This window comes from Nomascus leucogenys, chromosome 8 (genome assembly GCF_006542625.1).
Source record: "Nomascus leucogenys isolate Asia chromosome 8, Asia_NLE_v1, whole genome shotgun sequence".
NCBI lineage: Eukaryota > Metazoa > Chordata > Mammalia > Primates > Hylobatidae > Nomascus > Nomascus leucogenys.
Window position 1 is genome coordinate 99,403,706 of NC_044388.1, and position 6,122 is coordinate 99,409,827.

The 6,122-nt window shown below is 52.6% G+C and overlaps 1 protein-coding gene across 5 annotated transcripts in view; it reads right to left on the reverse strand.

Moving 5' to 3' along the window:
* The window catches only part of STRBP (spermatid perinuclear RNA binding protein), a 160,143-nt gene extending 159,409 nt beyond the window's left edge, over nucleotides 1-734 (reverse strand). For all 5 annotated transcript variants that reach the window (XR_004031419.1, XR_004031418.1, XM_030817787.1 and 2 more), the window contains exon 1: nucleotides 582-734. The gene's annotated coding sequence lies outside the window, so the exon portion shown is untranslated. The remainder of the gene's footprint in view (nucleotides 1-581) is intronic.
* Nucleotides 735-6,122: the final 5,388 nt, after the last annotated feature.

Sequence of the window (6,122 nt, forward strand, 5' to 3'; positions counted from 1 at the left end):
TTGAACCCCACAATATAGTGGCCCCCCCACGGGCCGGAATGTCCTCCATCTCGCACTCGCCTGGCCCAGGGGGCTCCCCAAACCTGCCTGAAGGCTCTCCTCCTCCATTGGGCCGGATCCCTCTGCACCCCTATTTACCCCCAAATCTGCCCACACCCTCCGCCTGCCCCCCGAAGCCTCTCCCCAGCTCCTGCCCCCAATGTCCTCCAACACCTGCCCCGAGCCCCGAGCCCTCCGTCCCGGAAGACCTCCCGGCACCGCGTCCCCCCACCCTGCCCACGCCCTCCCCTGATCGGCCGAGACCCCGTCCCCGCGAAGGTGAGGAAGGCTGCCCGCTGCCCTTGCCCGAAGCGGCCGGGGCACCGCAGCGGCTGCGGCGGCGGCCACAATGCCGGAGCCGCGGGGCCGGGATTGCTCCCTGCTCTCCGCCTCGGCCGCCACCGCCGCCGCCGCTGCTAAGGACGCACAACAAACAATGCGGGGCCCGGGCCGGCTTCGCCAACCGCCTCAACCGCCGCCTTAACCGCCGCCCGCTCGGGACGGCCCGCCGCGCAGGCGCCCGCCCCGCCGCCGGAGCCTACCCGCGCCGCCGCGCTCTGCCCGCGCCCGGTACCCGCTCCCGCTCCGCCGCCGCCGCCACCTCGCCCGCTCGCGTCTCCGGCTCCTCTGCCCAGCGGCGGCGGCTGCGGCGGCTGCTACCCTGGTGGCGCTCGCGGCTCCGGTCTCCGCTTCGGCGGCGGCAGCGGCGGCGGCGAGCACGTGACACCGCCGAGCGCGCCCATTGGCCAGGCCAGGGGGCGGGCCCCGCGGCTGCTGGGGAACGGAAAGCCCGCCCCCTCGTTCGCCGCGCGCCCCCTCCACGCGCGCCCTGCCGCACCTGAGAGCGCCGGCCAGCGCCCGCCGCCGCCGTGCTGCGCCGCCGCCTGCGCCAAGTGCGCACCTGGGAGCGCGCAGGGAACACTCGCGGCCGGCGGCCTCATGCACCTGCGAGCGGACGCTTACGTAAACTGCGTCCCCGCCTTCCTCCCGGCCCCAGGCCCCCGCCCGCTGCAGCACCTGAGCCCCGCTGCGCTAGCGGCGTAACTGCGGCGGAGCGGAGACGAGCTGCGCTGGGAGGCTAGCGAAATGCACGGAAACTTCGTAACTTCCGAACCTGGGAGCTGCGCCGAGCCGCGGCGGCTAGCCGCCTTCCCCGGGCCCCGCACCCCAATGCGGGATGCCCCCCAACCCCAGCAGCCACACAAATGGAGTAGGCGTCGCACTGCCTCCCGAGGTGGAGGGGCAGGCCAGTGGGCTTTGACTTGTGCCTCCGCCCACCTACTTGCTAGCTGTGTGACCTTGGCCAAGTTACAGAACCGTTCTGAGCCTCAGTTTCCTCATCAGGAAAACTGGGACAATAATTCCAATTTAGGAGCTGTTGGGGAGATGGCATAAGACAATAGGTGTGAATTCTGGCACACAGCAGTCGCTGAACAGAAGCTGCTACAATCACCTCTCCTTCACCTGCCTATAATGAACCTCCTTGGGATTGAGTTTGGGCCCAGGACCTCTCTGACCTCCTTATGGTTGGGTCAGACTTTGGCTGAACACCTACCAGCTCTGTGCCAGGGGCGGCGCTGGGGAAGAAATAAAGGTTCGCTTTCTATTCTATAGTCCCTGGCCTCAAGTTCTTGGTGCCCAGCATTCTGCTCGCCAGTATACAGTCCCTGCTGTATACCGGGGGGTTTGCAGGCTGCAGGGATGCACTGGCAAATGAGACAATGTCTGTGCCCTAAGACAATTCCCAGCCTGGAGCAGAAGCGACCTGACCACTCAGTGCCAAGGCAGAGGGCTTTGAACAGCCCAGGGGTTGAGGAGAGACCTCCCACAACAGCCCCCTTGGGGCCCCTTTTCATCTTTCTAACACACCAGGCTCAAATATTTTAATACCTCTGTTTCATTCACAGAATGAAGTGTAAAAACCCAATTTCAACTGAAAAGGCCTTGGTGATCTGGCCTTAAGCTTCAAGGTGCACGCCCTTCCCTTTGCCCCTCCTTCAGGCCAATTTGACCCTCCAGCCACACAGAACTACAGTACTGTTGTTTCCAGAGTATGCCCAGGTGTGTAGGAGCCCTGAGTCTCCTGAGACAGATGCCAGGCCGCAAATCCCTTTCTAAACCCTCTCCCCACCTCTGACCACTCACACCTCCCTTGACCCTCCTGAAAAAATCCTGGGTATCCTTATCAATCAGCTCAGAGTATATTCTCTGGAGATCCTTGGCTGCCTCAGACACATGGTCTAAGCTCCCTCGGCTTGAACATAGTCCTGTTAAGCTATATGTATTCTCATGGCACCAGATTGTAATTGTTTAGCTGTCTGTCTCCTCCCTGGTCTCTCAGTCCCTTGAGGACAGGGTCACCTTCCTGCCTAAGTGTGTTAGGGAAGACTACACGTGCATATGGCATGAGATCATTAAAGCTGGGTTTTGTAGGATGCCCATAAGTATCAGAGGGAGAAGAGGTGCCACACTGTAAATATCCGGGTTCACTGCACACTAGCTGTGTGATCTTGGAAAACCAATCTCTCTAGGTCTAAGTTTACTCATCTGCCAAGTGAGACTAATAGTATTGCGTATTGTAGGGTTGTTAGAAGGATTCAGTGCAACCGTATATCTAAGGCACTCAGCATGGTGTCCAGCACTTGGTTAAATTTTTAATTTTTTTTAAATAGAAGAACACCATGGCATTAAGGATTCAATAGTATTTCTTGTTTCAATATCTTTATTGGGTTTGTAACTCCAAACACTGATGACAAAAGCATGCAAATTATATAAAAGGAAAGAAAGTAAAAAGTTAGGCCAGACGCAGTGGCTCATGCTGGTAATCCTGGCACTTTGGGAGGCCGAGGCGTGTGGATCACCTGAGGTCAGGAGTTCAAGACCAGCCTGGCCAATGGGGCAAAACCCCCTCTCTACTAAAAATACGAAAATTAGCTGGACGTGTTGGTGTGTGCCTGTAATCCTAGCTACTTGGGAGGCTGAGGCAGGAGAATCTCTTGAACCTGGGGGGCGGAGGTTGCAATGAGCCGAGATCCCGCGATTCCACTCTAGCCTGGACAACAAGAGCGAAACTCCGTCTCAAAAAAAAAAAGTTAATGTCTCTCTCCCTTCCTGCCCTTGACTCCACTCCCACTACCCCAATCCCAACTCCAGAGTAGCTACTGTTAATTTTTCATGTCCCACATTACATGTCCAAAGAAAAAAGAAAGTTGCAGAAAATTATTTATCTGTAATGTGTATGTTGGATTCTCCATAGAAAAACGTCAGAAAGGATTACACACCAACCACTATTGGTTATGCCTGGAAGATAGAACTGGGTGTGGGAATGGAGGACTTAAAAATTTCTACATTGTTTTAATTTTTTAAGGATACATATGCAGATTTTTGTTTTGCTTTGTTTTTGAGAGGGAGTCTTGCTCTGTCGCCCAGGCTGTAGTGCAGTGGCGCAATCTTGGCTCACTGTAACCTCCGCCTCCTGGGTTCAAGTGATTCTCTTGCCTCAGCTTCCTGAGTAGCTGAGATTACAGGCGCCTGCCACCATGCCTGGCTAATTTTTATATTTTAGTAGAGACGAGGTTTCACCATGTTGGTCAGGCTAGTCTTGAACTCCTGACTTCAAATGATCTGCCCGCCTCGGCCTCCCAAAGCGTTGGGATTACAGCCATGAGCCACCATGCCCAGCCTGTTTTGTTTTGAGACAGTCTCACTCTGTCACCCAGTCTGGAGTGCAGTGGCACAATCTCGCCTCGCTGCAACCTCAGTCTCCCGGGTTCAAGCCATTCTCCTGCCTCAGCCTCCCAAGGAGCTGGGATTACAGGCGTGTGCCTCCACACCCGTCTAATTTTTTTGTATTTTTAGAAGAGACAGGCCAGGCTGGTCTTGAACTCCTGGCCTCAAGTGATTCTCCCGCCTTGGCCTCCCAAAGTGCTGTGATTACAGGCATGTAATCACACATAGATTTTTAACAATTTACTTGAGGTATAGTTTACACATAAAATTCTGCATTTCAAAAATGTACAATCCAGTGATTTTCAGTAACTTTACTGAGTGGTGCAACATTAACATAAGTCAGTTTTAGAACATTTAGCATACCTTGCCGGGCACAGTGGCTCAGCACTTTGGGAGGCCGAGGTGGGCAGATCACGAGGTCAGGAGATGGAGACCATCCTGACCAACATGGTGAAACCCCGTCTCTACTAAAAATACAAAAAGTAGCTGGGCATGGTGGTGGGCGCCTGTAATCCCAGCCCCTCGGGAGGCTGAGCCAGGAGAATGGTTTGAACCCAGGAGGCAAAGGTTACAGTGAGCCAAGATCATGCCACTGCACTCCAGCCTGGTGACAGAGGAAAACGCTGTCTAAAAAAAAAAAAAAGGACATTTAGCATACCTTATGGATTCCCCGTAAGACTCTCATGCTCACTAAGTGTTAATCCCATTTCCAACCTCAGCCACAAGCAAACACCAGTCTACTTTCTGTCTCTATTTTTTGCTTTTTCTGGTATATTTGATACTTCTTTTTTTTTTAGACAGTTTTGTTCTGTCACCCAGGCTGGAGTGCAGTGGCGCAATCTCGGCTCACTGAAACCTCTGTCTCCCAGGTTCAAGCGATCCTCCCACCTCAGCCTCCTGAGCAGCTGGGACTACAGGCATGCCATTGTGCCAGGTTAACTTTTTGTATTTTTTTTAGTAGAGACTGGGTTTCATCATGTTGCCTAGGCTGGTCTCAAACTCTGGGCTCAAGGGATACTCCCTCCTCAGCCTCCCAAAGTGCTGCAACTACAGGTGTGAGCCTCTGCACAGGGCCTGATACATTTTTGTAAAAAAATCAAATAGACTGGCCGGGTGCCAGGGGCTCATGCCTGTAATACCAGCACTTTGGGAGGCCAAGGTGAGTGGATCGCCTGAGGTCAGGAGTTAGGGACCAGACTGGATAACATGGTGAAACCCCGTCTCTACTAAAAATGCAAAAATTAGCCGGGTGCAATGGCACATGCCTGTAGTCCCAGCTACTCAGGAAGCTGAGGCAGGAAAATCACCTGAACCCAGGAGGCGGAGGTTGCAGTCAGCCGAGTTGGTGCCACTGCACTCCAGTCTGGGCGACGCAGCAAGACTCTGTCTCAAACAAACAAATAAATAAATAAATAAATAAAGTAGACCTTTCCGGCCTGGCACAGTGGCTCACACCTGTAATCCCAGCACTTTTGGATGCCGAGACGGATGGCTCTCTTGAGGCCAGAAATTTGAAACCAGCCTGGCCAACATGGTGAAACCTTGTCTCTACCAAAAAATAGACAAATTAGCCAGGTGTGGTGGCACATGCCTGTAGTTCCAACTACTTGGAGGCTGAGGTGGGAGAATCACTTGAACCTGGGAGACAGAGTTTGCAGGGAGCCAAGATCACACCACTGCACTCCAGCCTGGGTGACAGAACCTCTTGAAAAAAAAAAAAAGGAAAAGAAAGAAAGAACAAAAATCAAATAGACCTTTTAGGAAAAAAATAAAGGCCAGGTGCTGTGGCTCATGCCTGTAATCCCAGCACTTTGGGAGGCTGAGGCGAGTGGATCACCTGAGGTCAGGAGTTCGAGACCAGCCTGGCCAACATGGTGAAACCCTGTCTCTACTAAAAATACAAAAAATTAGCCAGGCGTGTTGGCAGGCACCTGTAATCCCAGATACTCAGGAGGCTGAGGCAAGAGAATTGCTTGAACCCAGGAGGCGGAGGTTGCAGTGAGCCAAGATCACGCCATTGCACCCCAGCCTGGGTGACAAGAGGAAAACTCTGTCTCAAAAAAAAAAAAAAGAAAAGAAAAAAAAGAATAAAAGCGTCACCTAATCTCACCCAGTAATAATAACCCAACCTTTTCCTATGTATATATATTGTTCCAACCTTTTTTATGAATATAAATATATCTCTTTTACAAAGTGAGATTATTGTATGCCTTCTATTTTGATTGTTTTCACTTAATATAAAATGAATACACTTCCTTTTGTGTAACTAAATATTCTTCTGCATAATGTTGTATTTTAAGAAACATTTAATTAAACCAAGTACCTATGTTGGGTATTTGGGTCCTTTCCAGTAT